The sequence below is a fragment of the Micromys minutus genome (genome assembly GCF_963924665.1).
Source record: "Micromys minutus genome assembly, chromosome: 20".
Classification (NCBI taxonomy): Eukaryota; Metazoa; Chordata; class Mammalia; order Rodentia; family Muridae; genus Micromys; species Micromys minutus.
The window spans coordinates 28,806,945-28,824,675 of NC_137955.1; the positions used below are offsets into that span (position 1 = coordinate 28,806,945).

Consider the following 17,731-nt stretch of genomic DNA (forward strand, 5'->3'; position numbering starts at 1 on the left):
CATCATTCAAAAGTTGGCCATCTCCAACCACTTCCTTAACTAGTGTGGCTCCCCGAGAGCGCCTTGTGAAATGGGGACTATTCTCATAAGATCATGACACTGGGCTGGCAAAATGGCTCTGCGGCCAAAGGGGCTTGCTGTGTGAGGAGGATTTGAGTTCCACCCCTAAAGCCCACTTTAAGTCAGGTTCAACAACGCTCAGCTCCGGTACTCCTGCAGCAACATGGGAAGCCAGAGAAGGACAAAATCCTAAACCATGTGGGAGTGAACGTACCCCAAAAGTCCTCCTCTGACCTCTGCGTGTGTGCTCTCCAAGCCCCCTGCATACAAACATATTAATAAGTTAAATTTAAAAGGCATTAATATCTTTGTGCAGATGAGACTAGGTCCATGGACGTGACACTGTAACAGTGCTGGACAGGAACCAAGTACTCAGTAAATCTTAGCCGTGTTACACTATGAAGCAGTCTTCCTTGATATCTGAGACACTCAGATATCAAAGAGGACAATGGTGACTGGTGTGGGGAAGGGCATTCACCTTCAGGCTGTGGTTATATCAGGGAGGGAACCTCCCAAACAGGCCATTCTTTCATAAAGATAGAGAGCAACCCCACTACTTGAACCAAACCGGAAAACACAGAATGACAGTCTATTTTCTCGCACATTCTAGCTCTCCTGACACTACCGAGGACTGTCGGGGTTTGTTTCATCTTTAAAGTGTACAAAGCAAACGGCAAGCATCAGAGAGGAGAATGCCGAATGGTGTGACACCTAGGGGAAGTTAAAGCTAGCCCCTGACTGCTCTAGGTTTCCTCACTGTGCGTCATTTAAACGTGGGTTTGCTGAAATCTACAACTGTCTCTCCTAGTCCCCAAATAGCTCAGTCATTACTGTGACCTTTGGTGCAGGGGAAAAAAAAAATAGGTTCTCATCTGTCTACAAAATAGGCTGAGTTGAAAGGAATCCTACTTGGAATCAATAAAACAAACGAAGACGCAAGCTACTCCAATCTGAGCCAGGCTGTGGTTTCCCAGAAGCCTTTCAGAGATAAGGGGGTGCCTGAATAAATCTCTACATGGATCACTTTGGTAACAGATAATACCAAACTTTGACTCAAAATGACATAAATAGAGGCAGGAGGTGAGGAGAGGGCAGGGCTCTGGGCAAGTTTTCCTGCTCTCTGCATTGGGCTTGTCTCTGACATAGCTCTCAGGTTGGAGCCTAGAGGCTGGTGTTTCCAGACAGCAGCATTCGAAGATATTTTGTATCTTTCTCGAAGAAAAAAGCAAATAGTTTCTAAAACCTCCAAACCACACCTCCTCATCGCTCAGGGCGCCCTTTGCTTCATCCGATTCTGGGCTGTGGAATGAGGTACCTGAGCAGAAATTGCTATTCACAAACACGGCTTGTGTAAGCCAGAGCACTGAATATTTGGAAATACCCTTTGCTCCACGCTCACGAAGCTGCAGTAGCTTCTTGCACAACGGACTTAACAGGGTCCATCCAGTCACGGAGGAATCGGTTCCAGATTGCCTTAGCCCAAGAACCAGGCCATGCAGAGCCGCAGGCACCTTACAGTACTGCTGCGGGGTACAACGGGGGCCGTGTGGCCTGTTTGCCTGTGTCTCTCTCCAGCAGGTCCCTGTGGTGCTGGGGCAGAAATACAGAAGGAAGAACTGAGGAGCGTCTCAGGGCAAAGCTGGGAGAATCAGGCAGGGACTGCACATGGCTGGCTGACAGATCTGGAATGTTTCAAAGTTTGCCAACATTGGGTTGGGAAGCGAGCGGAACAAAGACAAAGCAAACGGGAGAAGCAGTGAGTGCACCGAGCGTTGGGAAGCTGACAGACACATAAGCCAGCAGTAATAAACTAGTAGTGCCCGACTTCCAGATGGGGACATGCTGATCCTAGTACAGCGAAGGGGGCGGGTCGGTGGGGCCGGAAGCCTACTTACTGTCTGTCCTTCATCCCCAGTACCCCAGAGAGCCCTGGGAATTAGCAATACCATATATATCAATCAGACAAGGGTACCCCCAAATGCAGGTAGACTGACTGAGGGTCAGTGTATAAAGCTGTCAGACCCCTATACCATCTCCTTTCGTCCTAGATTACAGTGAAGGCCTGTAGTCTGTTACACCATTTCTCTGCTGTGTCAGAACACCTCTGGACAGAGAAACGCCAGTTGTAGCTGGTGGGTGGGGGGCCACCAATTAAACAGGGGAAGAGGAGGTCTCCCGTTCACCCTTTGGAATCTCACTCCAAGAGAATCTCCTCCCACGGAGACTTCTCTCCATTTGGACAGCTGTCCCAGGGAGGGAAGTATGGCTGCTGATGGGAGCTCTCCATCGACACCACCAGCCAGTCTGCACTGGAGGCCCAGGGACAGATACACTTGTAAGTTACTCAGCCTATCAGCTAAATAAATGGTGTGCTCAATAAAACGCCATTCAAAACCATCATACAAAAACCAGAGACCAATCCCTGCCACCTGGCCTGGGCAAGGCCCCCTAATGTTCAGTGGTTCAGACACATATGGAAATGGAAATGTGCCAGGCATTTCTCCTGCTCAGAGACACCGCCCTGGGTCTCTGCCATAAAAAGGAAATATTCCTCAGGATCAACCCTATCCGTTCAGACTTTCCAATTAGCATTTCAGGAACGGGTCAAGGATCAGCAAGCTTGTTAGGAAAGCCTTCACTGTGGAACAGCTAGGGGGAAATCAGAGGAAACAGAAACAATATAGGGAGGAGAGAGGTACTTCAAAGACAGTCTTGAGGACTTCAACGTGGAGACACTTTTCATCCCTGAAACAATAGCAGGAGATTATAAAACAACTCAGAGCCCTGACTCCTGGGGTTTAGAGATTTGACCGGCAGACATATAAGATGTGGCGGCTCCAGGATAAGATGAGGAAATTTCCCAGGAAGTAGAACTTTTAAAAGGGAAACAGGAAATGTAATAGAATAGGTAAGAGTTTAGTGATTCAGTCCATAAAAACTTCCTTCAAATGAATGGTGCTCCAGAAGAGAGAAGGGGATTTTACATTTAACAAAAAAACAAAAAAACAAAAAAACAAACAAAAAAAACAAAAAACAAAAAAAAAAAAACTGTTCAGAACCAAGATGCAGATTTACAAAGCTGAGCTATCTCATCAAAAGGCTGGTAAGTCACACGGACAAAGATTCTCATCCAAAGTATATTATAATAAATCTTAATTACAAAGAAAAAGAATATTAAAAGGCAGGAGGACAATCTATTCTCCCCAGAGACAGGGGAGTGGATTCCAAACACCAGAAAGTATAGTGACAGCTGGTCATTTCCCCACCCCACCCTCCACCCTCCACCTTACCCCAGCAAGGCCCTGAGACCAGGAAGAGAGCATCGCTTTCCTGATTCAAATGGAAGAGATTTCTACTGTGGCGGAGTTCAACCCTAGTTCAACCTGACAGTCGGGCCTGGAGGCTCTCAAAAATACTGATGTCATGTATGTGTGTGTTCTTGGGCACTTATGGAACAGAACATAAAAGGCAAGACTTGGGGAGGAGGGCTCAGATGATAAAAGGATGTCTGTCCCTTGAACAAGAGGAAGAACGCATCCCCAGTGATGGTGCTCTTTGAGGGGTTAGTTCCTCTTCCAAACTCACAGCACTTGATAAGAAACAACCACAGGGCAGGATGCACTTACCCATTTAAAACTGAGTAGGCGATGTTCAAGTGGCTGTCCTCAGGGCTGCTGAGAGGTAAGGGAATGATTGCTGTCTCTTGTTATAGGTCTTACAAAAAAATAAATGACTCTTGGGCTGAGCATGGTGGGTGTGTTCCTCTAATACCAGCACTTGGTAGGCAGAAGCCAGTCTGGTCTATACAGCAAGTTTGAGGCCAGCCAAGGTGACACCTAGTCCTAATCAATCAGTGACTGTGCTTTCATAAAGAAAGATACCTCAGCTTCCAACTGGATGCCAGAAGAAGAATCAGAAGCGACACAGGAATCAGGAAGAGCCCAACCAACACCCTGGAGCACTCGCTGAAGAAGGCGGGGCACGTGTGCCAGGCCACAGCTCTGGAGAGATAATACCAGTGAAGGCAGGGGTGAAGAGCACACATCCCAGGAGATAGGAGGAACGGGAACTCGCCCTTCAACAGCTCTTTGGTATGAGGATCCTAGAGTATCCAGACATTAGCAGCAATGGGGTAGACTCTCTCCTGAAGAGAATCTACCGTGTGTGATGCTGAGCTGGGTGAATTATGGGAATGGGAAACAGAAAGGAAGTCTGTAGTACACTGCTGCTCCTACGCTAGTCACCTTTACTGTAGATAAGGGGGAGACTGCCCAAAGAGGCCTCCCAACCATGGCAGTCACAGTTAAACCCAGCAGAGCAAGCTGAGAGATTTGGAGCAAACCTTAGGAACTGGGGAGTTCATTTGGATTTCCCCTAACACTGTATCCCCAACATCCTATTTCAGCTTTTGGCTATGGTCCATCTAGGAACTCTTTAGGGGGCATGGTAGGGTATGTGTGTGTTATGTGATACAAAACAGAAAGTTCACAACCATAATTGGAACTAGAGACTTAGGCAGGAGGATCACAAGTTCAAAGTCAGCCTGGGCTACATACTGAGGGAGACTGGTTAAAAAAGGAAAAAAAAAAAAAAAAAAAGAAGGAAGGAAAGAAAAGGGGTGCACAGACACCCCAAAAATAGCAATAAAAAAGCTATCCTCTTTTTAAGTATCCTTTATTCCTTTTTCCTTCTGGGTAATCTAATTTTTTAAAAAAAGTTTTCTCGGTCAGTGAAAAGGACTGTTGTTCCAGCACACTGTTTAGTAATTTGGGGCAAAGATCTGCCCCTAGAGGAGATGACAGCCTAGTATGTGGAAAATCCAGACTCTCCCTTTGGGAAAGAAAACAGCTTGGTTGTACCAAAGCTAACCAGAAGCTAACCAAAGGCCAGGAGAAAGGTATAAGGACAGAAAGACTGCTTCCACCACAACACACACACACACACACACACACACACACACACACACACACACGTGTGTGTTGCCTCTTTACATCCAATTATTTGTCAAACCAGTTTCAAATCGCTCCTTCCTCCCAGTAAATACAAGCCACAGATTTTTGTTGTTTTTTTTTTTTTTTTTTTTTTTTTTTTGACTTTCCAGGCGTGCAAACCCCCAATAGAAAGTCACAAGCGGTCAGGTGGCAGCTCATTTCTGGGAAGCTGTGGTTAAAATCTCATATTGGTAGACCCAACCTCCGTATGCACCTCAATCTGGATCTGAGAGGCCTGGGCTTCTCACCCCAATCCTCCCCTACCCCTGTTAGATTCTTACCTTCAGTTCCGAAGTCACCTCTAGAAGCTTTCTCTCAGATCTCTTCCCTCAGCTCCTCAGGAGCCTTGGGGGCAGGAGCAGCTGGCCTCCGGGTAATCCGTAGGAGCTGAGCGAGCCCCAGAGACCAGTCATTAGCCCGAGCACCTGCTGGCAGCCCCCAGCACAGGGCAGGGCGGGGCGGGGCGGGCAGGCTTCGCGGGGACACTGCCCTCCCCAGGTCCCCCGGGCTGTCCTGCTGTCCCAAGCCCCCGCTCCCGCAGGACGTCGCCAATGCTCCTGTCGGCGGGCTACGGATGTGCGGGAGGAGCCCTCCCTGCTCGGCGGGTGGAGGGGGTTATGAAAAGGCTGTAATGCAATCCTAACTGGACTCTCACTTGTCAAAACTCCACGGCATTCCAGAGTCCTTCCCCCTTCACCCCGTCCTCTGCAGGGAAAAGGAAACCGCGCCTCGGAGGGTTGCACGGAGTTTGGGGGTTTCTCTTTCAGACACTTTTGTTTACATCTAGTGCGCGGGAGCTTCCTGCAGTGGACTGGGAAAACGCTACCCCCCAACCCCCTCAGCATCCAGATACCCCAATCCTGGCTAGACTTCTACACCTCCTAACATCATTCATTTCATGACTGCTCCGCTTCACCATCAGCAGAAGCCTGACTTCTGGGGGGGGGGGGGAGAGGGTATGAACCCCCAACCAAAATCACAACTATCCTGCCCGGCGGGATGTCAGGGAACTTTCTAGAAACTCCAAATCAGATTCCTTCTGCTGGAATAACCAAAACTCACCACCCCTGAATTACAATCGCCTGTGACTGCACCGCTAAAGCATTTCCTTTATACCTTCTCCGCTCGCCCGCCCCTCCCACCTTCTGCAGGGCTCCGTCAACAAGTCATCCCCCGAGAGGCCGGAATGGGCTTGGGCAGCTCAGCCATTTCTCCAGCTGCAAACTGATGAGGAAGCCCGACCCGCGAGGGCCAACTTGTTTATGTCACACCCACCGAGGGCTTCCGGTCTTAAATTAATGAGAATGCAAGAAGGCTTAGGAAAACAACGTTTGCTTTTCTTTAAGCCGGAGAGGGGGCCGAGGGGAGCCGCCCCCCCGCCCTGCCCCGCCCCATCATTCCGTTGCTTTGCAAAACTTCAATTGTATTTTATTCTATGTTTCCATTCCTACCGGCCGTTGAAACGTAAAAGCACTTGCTGTGCCAAACCTCAAACTATTAAGGAACTTCTGCTCAAACAAAACACGTTTCACCTGGCTGGGGAGGGCTCCAACTTAGTGCTCCCCGCAGGACGTGAGCTGAGCTAGGGGTAGAGAGCTCCCGAGGTTAAATGCAGGAATGTCAGTACAAAGAAGCTCTCAGCAGCCCTACGCCTCCCTCCTGGGACTTGCACAGACAGGCACACACCCTCCTAGCTCCTTGGATTTGTATCAAAACCTCGTACAGTCCCGCTTCACCCTGTATCTTCTATCTATCTCGCTCTTCCTGGACATCACGCAGCCCACGAGAGAAAATGAGCTTTGCAAAGGACAAGTCTTTCGGAATTCGACGCAATTAATCCTAATGGAGGAAGCCAAAGAAGGCCGCCATCCCCAGTACCACCACTGCCTCTGGGATGGGTAATTAGAAAATAGGAGAGGCCGGATCATGTCAAGTCGGGGCTGGAAGTCTGCCCACTCCCAGAAGCTGCCCGGGAGCACGCGGTAAGTAATTACCAAAATTACCAATTACCAGCCCTCGGAATTACCCCCAGTTGCTTCATTCAGACCAGCATAAGAGCAAACCAGAAACAGGTAGGAGCGCCAGGCTGAGCGTTCCTTCTTTGACAGTTTATCTTAGGATATGCGTTCCTGTAGCCAACACCACCTGGTGGAGGTCCCAGGAACACTGTCAGGAGACTGGCTTTGTGAGCCAATTCCTCCCAAGACTTCACATTGAAGCTTCACTCTTAACAGAAAAGCATCCGGCCTCCAGACAATCAAACTTTGTAAACCTTTTCCATTTGCAACACCTTTTAGCCTTAGAAACTGTTCTATAACCTTGAATATGTAGGTGTATAAATTAGGTATGCAAATCAAACATTTATGTCATACAGCATAAAGAAATTGATGAAAACAATTCTTTGGTGTACAGGTAATTTTGCCTTTATTAAAGGTGAAAGCAAATCTGTATGCTAACGATATGGGTGGGCCTGTGTATATTTTTACATAAATAATCAAATCTTGGGTGAAAAGAGGAACGGCTATTACAGGACACTGGGTCCCCTGGGCATTTCCCAGAGTTGTTTGATATGTTAGCCAGTGCTGACGAAGCTGTTTCCCATAAGGAGCAGGCCAGGTGGGGTGGACAGAGAACACCTTTACTCCCAGCACGTGCAGGACTGAGCTCTATGTATTTGTAGCCAGCCTCGTCTACAGAGTGAATTCCAGGCCAGCCAAGGCTATGTAGTGAGACTCTGTCTCTTAGAAAATAAAAATAAAACATGTAGTATATGGTGGCAGAAGTCTGTTTGGGGCACTTCAGAAGTCAATAGAAGTGCTGTCCTAATTCTAAGCCATTATTTATTTAAGGTTTTTTTTTTTTTTTTTTTTTTTTTCATGAAACTCAAATTTTCAGCTTAAACAATACATTTTAAAATCAAACATTCTAATAGAACCCAATCCAAAAACAGACTACTAATTCGATACTTATATTCTTAGAGATGATTGTAGGGAAACTCTGTCTGTTTTCTATAATTGAACCATTATGGTTTTGGACAAGCAGAAAGCTTTGTATAGTCAAAACACTGAAGTTCCTAAGGTAAATAGTCTGAATGGTGGTGTTTCAGCAGAGTAGTCATTGTCACATGTGAACACACACACACAGTACAGAGTGCTTGTGTTACCCTGTGTGTGATGTGTACTGAGAATAGAGTTCAGTTTGTAATGTGCCTGTGGCCAAAGAAAGGGGCCCAGAGTTTGAATTCTAGAACCTATGTAAAACAAAACAAAAACCACCACCACAACAACAAAACCCTGACCTGGTAGGATGGTGGGTCTGCAGACTGACTGACACAGGATTCCTAGGCTTGCTGGTCAACCAGCCCAACCTAATTGGCTAGAAAACTGGAAAAGACCCCCCAGAAAACCAAGTTGGATAGCTCCAGAAGAACAACATCTGGGGTAGTCTTCTGACACCCACGTGCAGGAACACACACACATACACACACACACACATATATACTCACACACATACACACTCACACACTCACACTTACACACACATACACACTCACACACACACTTACATACATACACACTCACTCACACACACTCACTCACACACACTCACACACATACACACTCACTCACACACACACTCACACACACACACACAGTGGGGATAACAAGGGATAGCACTGGAGAATATCAAGGAAGGATACACTGAATTTGCAAGATGCAACACAGGCAACCACCTCAATTCTTTAATTTTTTAAATTCATTTTGGACACTAGGCACTAAGAAACCTTTTACTACTTCCAAGTTTTCCACTCCCCTGCATTATGTTATTGAGTTCATGACCCACAAGTTAGGAAAGTTGGGGTATCATGGACATTAACATCTCCTTTCCCTTTTCCAGGTTTTCCACCACAGGTGGACATTTTTGTGGAAACTGCAGTATCTTTTCACAGTACATTTCTGTATCCTACAAGTTCCACGGCAGCTAAGCTCAACTTGAATGATTTTCTAATAATAATTCCAATAGCGCCATTTCCTTTTTGACTGTCTTTCTGGTTGAGTTTCACGTCTTAGCATCTAGCTTGTTCCGTGCCTTCAGTCTGATACAGAATTTATGCTGGGTAAATCCATGCTGTTTAGAGTAATCTACAGTTTCAAGGATAGCGCAAATAAATACCCCTCTTCCCCACTGAAGATCGGTGTAGGGTGTGTGTATTAGCTAGAGGATTAGCGATGGGTCCACATCTGCATAATGTCTTAATGTCTGTCAGGAGAGCTTTGGAAAACATATGACATTCTCATCAGCTTGACAGAAAGATAGGAACTGGGATGTCCTTCCCTCCTCAGGCCCCACTCCTGACTGGAAAAGAGATCAACGGCTCAGTAAACAAAAGAGGACTTCAAGTGTGCACCAAGATTTTATCCTGTATCTGGTTTCAATAATACTTGAAATCGGTGTGTGTGTGTGTGTGTGTGTGTGTGTGTGTGTGTGTGTGTGTGTGTATACCCAGAGACTACGAATAACATAAATCCAAGAGGGAATCACTAATATGTTAAGAAAATCCAAAGTAGCTTCAACACATTAAGGAAATGGCTCATTAAAGACAGTTTGGGGTTCAGCATGATGGCTGATTACCAAATTGTATCCTCAGGGGTGACAATCAGCAGGGACAGGCACAAATGCGCTTAGTGTCTTGATTCAAGAGTAACGAGATCAAAGCGGGTCATGCATTGACTAAGAATTCGCCTGGGAGATTGACAGGAACCAGGCAACACAGCATTAGAATGTTCACAATGGTGGAGAGCCTCCATAAAACAAAGCGTACCCTGGCTGCCTATTTCAAGATAACAGATTTGACAGCAGGCACACTCTTAAAGGGGAATGCGTTCGGGCTGAGGTCCTTTATTTAAAAGGAGATGTAGAGACACTGGAAATGTTCCAAAAGAGAACTGGAATGATTAAGGAGAAAAATAGAACCTATGAGGCAAGGTTAAAGGACCTGGAGTTGTTTAGTCTATGCGGAACGAGTGCCCCACTCAAACTTAACAGAATTCCCCTGTAAAGAGGATGCAGGCCAGCTGTTCTTCATCTCTACAGAAGACAGGAGAGGTAAGAGACTAAATACACCATTAAAATTTGAGTTAGATATGAAGAAGTCATGCTTATCCTAATACATACCAGCTTAACATAAGGACAGCCCCTCATTACATCACTGATAACCTGAACTTGGCAGCAGCCACTCTGAGGAGTCTTGCATGATCAGGCAGAAGCTACGTTGAAGAACTGCCCGGAATCCCTGCTAGGACTGCCAGAACTGAAGTTTCTCAGCTACTCCATCAGACGTGAGAGCAATGGCCCTGCTGGCCTTCCATGGTTGCTATGAACTCATGAGAAAATGCCATGACTTACCCAACCTGGCAGACCTTTGCATTTGGGTGGGTACCTCTAAGAATACTCCCCCCACCCCGTCCTTGTTTTCTGAACTTAAATATATTTAACATAAGTGTATTTCATGGATCCACTCATATGTAAACTGTTTAAACATGCAGGAAGCACAGCTTCATCAACCTAGTAGCTGATGGTAGCCATGAGTTATCAAGCTCTTACTGTATCCTGTCAGCCCTGTGCCCATTCTATTTTATCTCATTTACGGTCTGCAGTATCTCTGTGAAGTGGGAGTAATTGCTGGTTTTATGTAACACAAAGAAACTGAGTCACAAAGAGTTTAAGTAACAGAGCTAGTAAATTCGGGAGCCCCAATTCAAACCCATTTAGAGTGACTCAGAAGGGTGTGCCTACCATACCTCTACTTCTCATCGTTAAGTGCTCCTCCCCTTTCAGTGGGAGGAGATATTGACAACCAAAACAAAGAATCCCAAGGTAAGTTGAGACCAAATCTAGAGAACGAACTGTACTGCTTCCCCAGTACAACCATAGAAGGGAAGGATAGTTCCTCCATGACAAAGAAGGTACCTAATTATCCAAACAAAGAAGAACAAACGAAACTGAAGAATCCAAATAAAATAAAACCAACCATCCAACCAACCAAACCTAGGGACTGGAGAGATGACTCAGCAGTTAAGAGAAACTTGCTCCTCATGGAGAAGACTGGAGTTCCGTTCCCAGCACCCATATGGTACCTCCCAGCTGTCAGCTTGAGTTCCTATGAGAAACTGCTCCCTTCTGGTTGCCATGAAGCTAAGCTTCCACAACTGAAAAAGTACTAATGTGTTCTTAGGAGGAGACTCCCAGGATGCTAGTGAGCAAGGCTCTTGACAGTCATTTCCTAGGCTTCTTATCCCACGTCCTCTGAGTTTTCAGATCCAGTGGTGTCTTTTGGTTTAGCACCCATGAGAACACACAAGGCTGGGTCACGAATTTCCCAGTGGCAGCTACTTTTAGATCAAAACAGGCTTTGTAAGGAGGTCTATGGAGTCCTGGTGTTTATCAACAAGGGGTGAGTCACATGAATGAAATAGACATCAAAATGATTTTTAGAAAGGCAGATGAACTGCATTCAAACACAAACTAAAAAGCCTTGATCCCAATCACTCCTAAAGGCAGATATTTCCCATTAGGACAATTTATCCTGAGTCTATAAACAGAGAGAGGCATCATTATACGAGTGTTTGCTAGCAGATCTAAACCTCATGTAGCTATAAAAAGCCCGAGAGACACAGCAAGCGGAAATTCCCAGGAGAAGATTCCCCAAGATCCCCAGCCGCATCCAGGCCGTGACTTGCCATAGATAAAAGTCAGTGGCTGACGCTGAGCCAGGTTCAAGAAGAAACCTCATGATTCTGACACAGAACCCATTGACAAACAATACCATTAACTAACAATGCTAATCCTCCCAGGTCAGCTGACACAGCAGGTCACAGTGCTGACTTACTGGTGTTCCCAGATGTAGTGGACAGGAGCATGCATCAGAAATGTCTTCAGTTAGTGTGGACTATCTGGATAGATTCATGAATGGCCCCTCAAGATATACCCACAGTGTCTCTCCCTTTGAGACCTCCCTGGGAAGACAGGACTCTTTGCGGTTCCCCAAGAGGTACTGAACCATTTGTCATGGTAACTGGCCCAAAGATAACAACTTGTGATTTCTCCATGCATATGGGAAAGCTGCTATTTACAGGAGGAGTTCTAAGCTCTAGTGAGGTACAACAGAATCAAACACTAACACCCCACGCATCACTTTTTGTATCCAAATCTTACCTTGTGCCAAGGCCACAGTCAGAGAGATCCACTGATTTAGACCTTAGGAGGGTGCCTAACTCACTGTACCAGCCAAGCTGGTGCCCACCGGATCATAATGACCATTCTGATGTCTGCAGGACCTGTCTGGTAGAAGGAGGGAACCAATTTCCTCAGACCTCCACAGGCATCCGGGGGCACAGGTATGCCCCACCCCCTTCTCCATCCCACACAAACTAAATAAATGTAATTAGTTTCCTGCTAAACTCTCCTATATATTCTCTTTTGTTTGTTTGTTTACTATTGGGACAGGTATCCCAGACTGGCCTTAGACTTGCTATGTAGCCCGGGATGACCTTGAACTCCTAATTCTCCTGCCTTCACTTTCCATGTGCTGGTGTTATAAGCATGTACAGCAATATCTGGTTTGTACCATACTGGGGATTGAACCTGGGGCTTAGAGCATGCCAAGCAAGCACCCTACCAACAGAGCGTTGTACGTACCTGTCCCTATATTTTCTTTGGAATCATCCCCAAACCATGACTCTTCAAGTATAGATGAAGAAAGAAATGGAGCCACTCACAAACTTCAGTGTAAGAGAATCTCTGAAATTTAACATTCTAGAGTCTATTTAAACAGGCTTACTGCTTACCGACTAAGCAAAGGTTACCCGTACGTTTACCCCTGAGCCTGCTGGTGGTCTGGAGTATCCTACACAATTCATCTTGGCTGGAATTTACTTTAAAGCATTTTGGGGCAAAGCCAACCGCATTCTATGCCCTAGAGGCAGGGAGTTAACTTTGAAGGACACTTACCAGGATTCAGCCTTCTCTCGCTGCCTCAAGCCCTTGAAATATCATTATCCAAATCTGCGGCAGAAAGGTTCTGTAGTTCCCAAGTCTACTAGAAGTCAGAATCTTCTCTTCATCTGTCTAATTTGAGATTGTCAAGAGACTTAGTGAGAAAGGCCTGTAAATACCTCTTAATGTTACTAGCTGGGCTATATGAGTCAACTTTACTAGCTCCTGCAAGCCAGTTTTAGTTATATAGACAGACCAGGGTCCCCCAGTCATTCTGCTACTGGTGCTGATGACCAGCTTCTGGTGAATCTCCCTTCAGAGCACAGCTGAGTGTGCTGCAGGGTCAACCTGCTTAGAAGAAGGTTCACTGGAGACAACGCCAAGCTAAGAAAAGCAGATCCTGGGACCAGTTCTGCCCCTGCTTGCCGATACCCACAGCAACAGGCAGGCACCCAAGATTGACTCTGACACCGCTTCGCCACCTGGTACTGGGGTCCTAGGTCAGGGATGCGCAGTTCTCAGCCTTCCCTGATAATTTCAAGCTATTAATGCCGAATAATGACGAGCGAATCGGCTCAGGCGGGTATGGGACAGTTTTTGTCCTACCTTGGTGTCTTGGAAAAAACTCACTTATGTTTCAACACACTCAGCTCAGAGACTCACCCTTGCCCCCTGCACTGCAAAGGTTTTCTGGATAAACGATCCCTTTCCCCAGACTTTGAAGAGTTGCAGGTACGCTGAAATCCTGGAAAGAGAGATCATACATGGAGGGAGGACTCGCCTCTTGCCTCGGTGGTCACAAGTGAGCCCTCAGTAAACAGTATACTGGAAGACAGAATCCCCATGTACCAAAGTGATTTCCCTTTGCTCCTTCCCTGTCATGGATCCCCTATGCCCACCACACCTCTTCCATATCTTCTCTGCCTAAACATTCTCTACCCCCCCTTCCACTTAGTTATTTCAGTGTATAGGGGACTTCTGGTTCCTTCCACAACAAGCCCTTCTTCTGGAACTGGTATGTCCTAAATACCACACCCCACTCGATTCTCTGCTATAGCCCAGCTCACTTCACCCCTCCATCTTATCAAAACTTGAGATGGGCTCCAGCTTCCAGAATCCACTCCCAATGCCCCCTGGAAATTTTCCAGTAATTATTTTACTTGTGGGGAGTGTCCAACCACTCCAACCAGATGTCCTAAGTCTATTTAATTATTTACTAAGTATACAGTGAAAGAGTCCCCTGACTGGAAGAAATCTTCCTGAACTCTGACTAACCTGACAGAGTCTATTTTGTTTGTTTGAGACAGGCTCTCACTATGTTATCCACACATAATCTTTTATTATTATTATTATTTCTTCCCCCATTTTTTTGAGACAGGATCTCACTACGTAGCTCAGGGCCTCCAAGTGGGGATCTGCCTCACCCAGCCTCCCAAGTGCTGGGATTACAGATGTGAGCCATCACACCTGGCCCGATGCAAAATCTCACTCAAACTTAAGCCCACTAATAAGTGTTCCTGTCAGATGGAGATGATTTGATTTTTCTCTGCAGAGACAGAACATCTGGACAATGTAGAGCTCTGCCCTTGTGTCTACCCCGCTTGCTTGAGCCACACACTCAAGCTCCTCTTGTGCTGAGCCCAAAACAAAACAAAACAAGAAGGCATGTTCCAGTCCACAGAGGTGTGTGGCTCTCCTTGGCCCCTGAGAAGTGTCTCTGAGCAGAGAATTGTCAGATGAACCCATAGCAGCCGCTCTGTGACCTGTAGTCCTGGCCCATGTCTAGTCTTTCCAAGGTGTCTCTAATATCCAGCACACCACTGAGAAGGGTCCACTATAAACTCTTAAGTAGATCCAAAGTTACAGAGTATGCCAGAAGCTGTCCTAGTTCCTTACAGACATCTCTAGCATGTCTGGGGCCTCCCTCCCCAAATGGGTCTATGTGCTGGCAGATAAAACACAGGAGACTAAGGTAAATTTAACTTAGAGATGCAAACACGTACATTTCTATTCCAGCTCCTAAATATTACATGTAATTTTGTATTATTATTGACTAATCTGGTAAAATTAGTTTGTACCTACTATTTGTTTTTTTATAAAAAGCTCTTTTACATTCAATAGGTGAGTAGTTTTACACATACACATACACACAAACTCTCACACATGCACACATACACAAACTCTCTCTGTCTCTGTCTCTCACACAAAAACTCTCTCTGTCTCTCTCTCTCTCTCACACACACACAAACTCTCTCTGCTCTCTCTCTCTCTCTCTCTCTCACACACACACACACACACACACACACAAACTCTCTCTCCCTTTCACACACACACACACACACAAACTCTCTCTCTTTCACACACACACACAAACTCTCTCTCTCTCTTTCACACACACACACACACACACACACACACACACACACACACAAACTCTGTCTCTGGTCTCTCTCTCTCACACACACAAACTCTCTCTGTCTTTCTTTCTTTCTCTCTCTCTCTCTCTCTCTCTCTCTCTCTCTCTCACACACACACACACACACACACACACACACACACACACGTTAAAGATCAAACGCCTTAAAAATAACCTTTGTTGTATCTATCTTTCACTGGTGTCTCTCTACAAGGACAGGGTTAATTGCTTTCTTTACAATGAGTTGGAGCCCCTCACCTCTGCCTCACCTTCCTCACCTGGCCTGTAATTCTCTCTCCATGACCTCTCCTTGTGCACCGTGGAGCTCAGCCACCGTGACCCTTCTTCTCCTCCCCAGCATTACCATTCGGTGGTGTGTTTCACCTTGACTTGCTCTCCTGGTACAAGATGGCGAACCACATTAAGGGAATACTGAGCAGCTACAGCCTCAGTCCTTCTGAATTGACCTCAAGAACCAGATTCCTGTTCCTAATCATTCCATGCTGTCTCACTCCAGGGTCTCTGACCACATCCACCATTACTCTCCATCCACTGGAGAGGGTCCCACTTGGAGAGAGCAATGGACCAGGTGGAGCTGTGAAGTATTTCTATCGAATGAAAAACCCAGGTTTTTCTCTAAGCCTCAGGAGGTCCCTCAGCCTATCAAAGCGATGTTGTTGACCAATAGCAGTGTACAAAGGACCCACCTCACTCTACCCAATGATGGGATGGTGAACTCATCCATAGATGTACTCTAAGGGGTCTAGACGGGGTCATATGAGGTTTTAGGATTGCAAGTGAGAGATCTGTGGCTAGAAGGGGCTGGGGAGCAAGCAAAGCTGGTGAAGTGGAGTACTGGGTGGAGGACTGGGGAGGGAGGACGTGGGGAGAGCGGGAAAGTTATTACTGGGCCAGGGAGGTGGAAGTACCTTGAATCATCAGCCATGAAAAGACTGTTAAAAGCAGTCATGGTAGTGAAACCCTAAGCGATATCATTGCCATTAGTAAGACGTGGTAATTGGTAGTAAAAGTAGAGTGAGCATCCATTAGCTATCCTAATAAAGGGTTTCTATCATGATATAATGCACGTCATCACTTTCATCTGGCCATCTTTTCATCCACAAGGAAGAAACAAACACATATGATTATGCCCACTCCTCAATGTGATGGAAATGCAGTGACAAAGATGGAACTTCTGGGGCCAGTGAGTTGGCTCAATAGGTAAAGGTGCTTGCTGCACAAACCTACTGGCCTGAGTTCGATTCCCAGAGCCCACATAAAGGTGAAAGGAGAAACTGCACAAAGTTGCCCTCTGAACTACACACTGGCACTGTGGCCTGTGTGCCCATCCCCCACCCCACTCTTCAGAAACCCAGGTTTTCTGACTTGGGTCCAGGGTACCTCTGTGTGGGGACCAGCAGAGCCTGGTCAGGAAGTGGCTTTTGGACTTGCCTCCATACCCTGGAAGAAGGCAGCCTGAGTTTCTGACCTCCTTTGCTGGTCTGCATTCTCTCATTTGTAACTGAGAATTACCTTGTAGAGGTGCCATGATGTGCTGGCAGGCTGAACCTAACTGTAAATGTGCTTGAACAGTGAGCGTAATTGTGGGTTCAGAGCTCACTTGTGTAAAGGATTCAAATATATGCAAATCCTCACTACAGCAGGAATGAGACGAAGGGAAGCTGGTAGGTTTCCAAAGCTACCACAAGGCATATCGAGTTATGTGTTTTCAGAAGTGACAGGAGAACATTACAAGGTAATAACAGCTCCGGCTGGCTGAGTGTTCATTGTGTGTCAGGCACTGGGATGCGTCTTCACACACATACCTTTCTTTAATTCCTGATAGTGGTTTCTTTATTCCCTTTTATATGGGGAAAATTTGGAGTTAAGAAATTGCATGAAGTCACAAATTTCATCTGTGCTGGGGTCAAGGTTCAAGTCTATGAATGTAAGTGTAAAGAGACCACCAAACCCTATCTATAGATAGATGTATAAATACCCCTTGTATTTGTCACTATATAGGTGTCCAATTTAGAAAAATATTCACCCAGCACATCAGTATGGTAGGATGGCATTCTTTTTTTAATCTGTCTGTCTGTCTGTCTGTCTTCTGTATATGAATATACTGTAGCTGTCTTCAGACACATCAGAATAGGGCATCAGATCTCATTGCAGATGGTTGTGAGCCACCATGTGGGAATTGAACTCAGGACCTCTGGAAAAAACAGTCAGTGCTCTTAACCACTGAGCCAGGTCTCCAGCCCCAGCA

General features: G+C 46.2%; 1 protein-coding gene across 2 annotated transcripts in view; it reads right to left on the bottom strand.

Moving 5' to 3' along the window:
• Nucleotides 1-17,731, bottom strand: part of PDZD2 (PDZ domain containing 2) — a 218,509-nt gene that overhangs the window by 174,243 nt on the left and 26,535 nt on the right. Inside the window, exon 1 of one of the 2 annotated variants that reach the window (XM_080933680.1) lies at nt 5,333-5,847. The exons of the other annotated variant lie outside the window; for it this stretch is intronic. The gene's annotated coding sequence lies outside the window, so the exon portion shown is untranslated. Of the gene's footprint in view, nt 1-5,332; nt 5,848-17,731 lie in introns of those variants that run through there. 2 annotated transcript variants of the gene reach the window in all.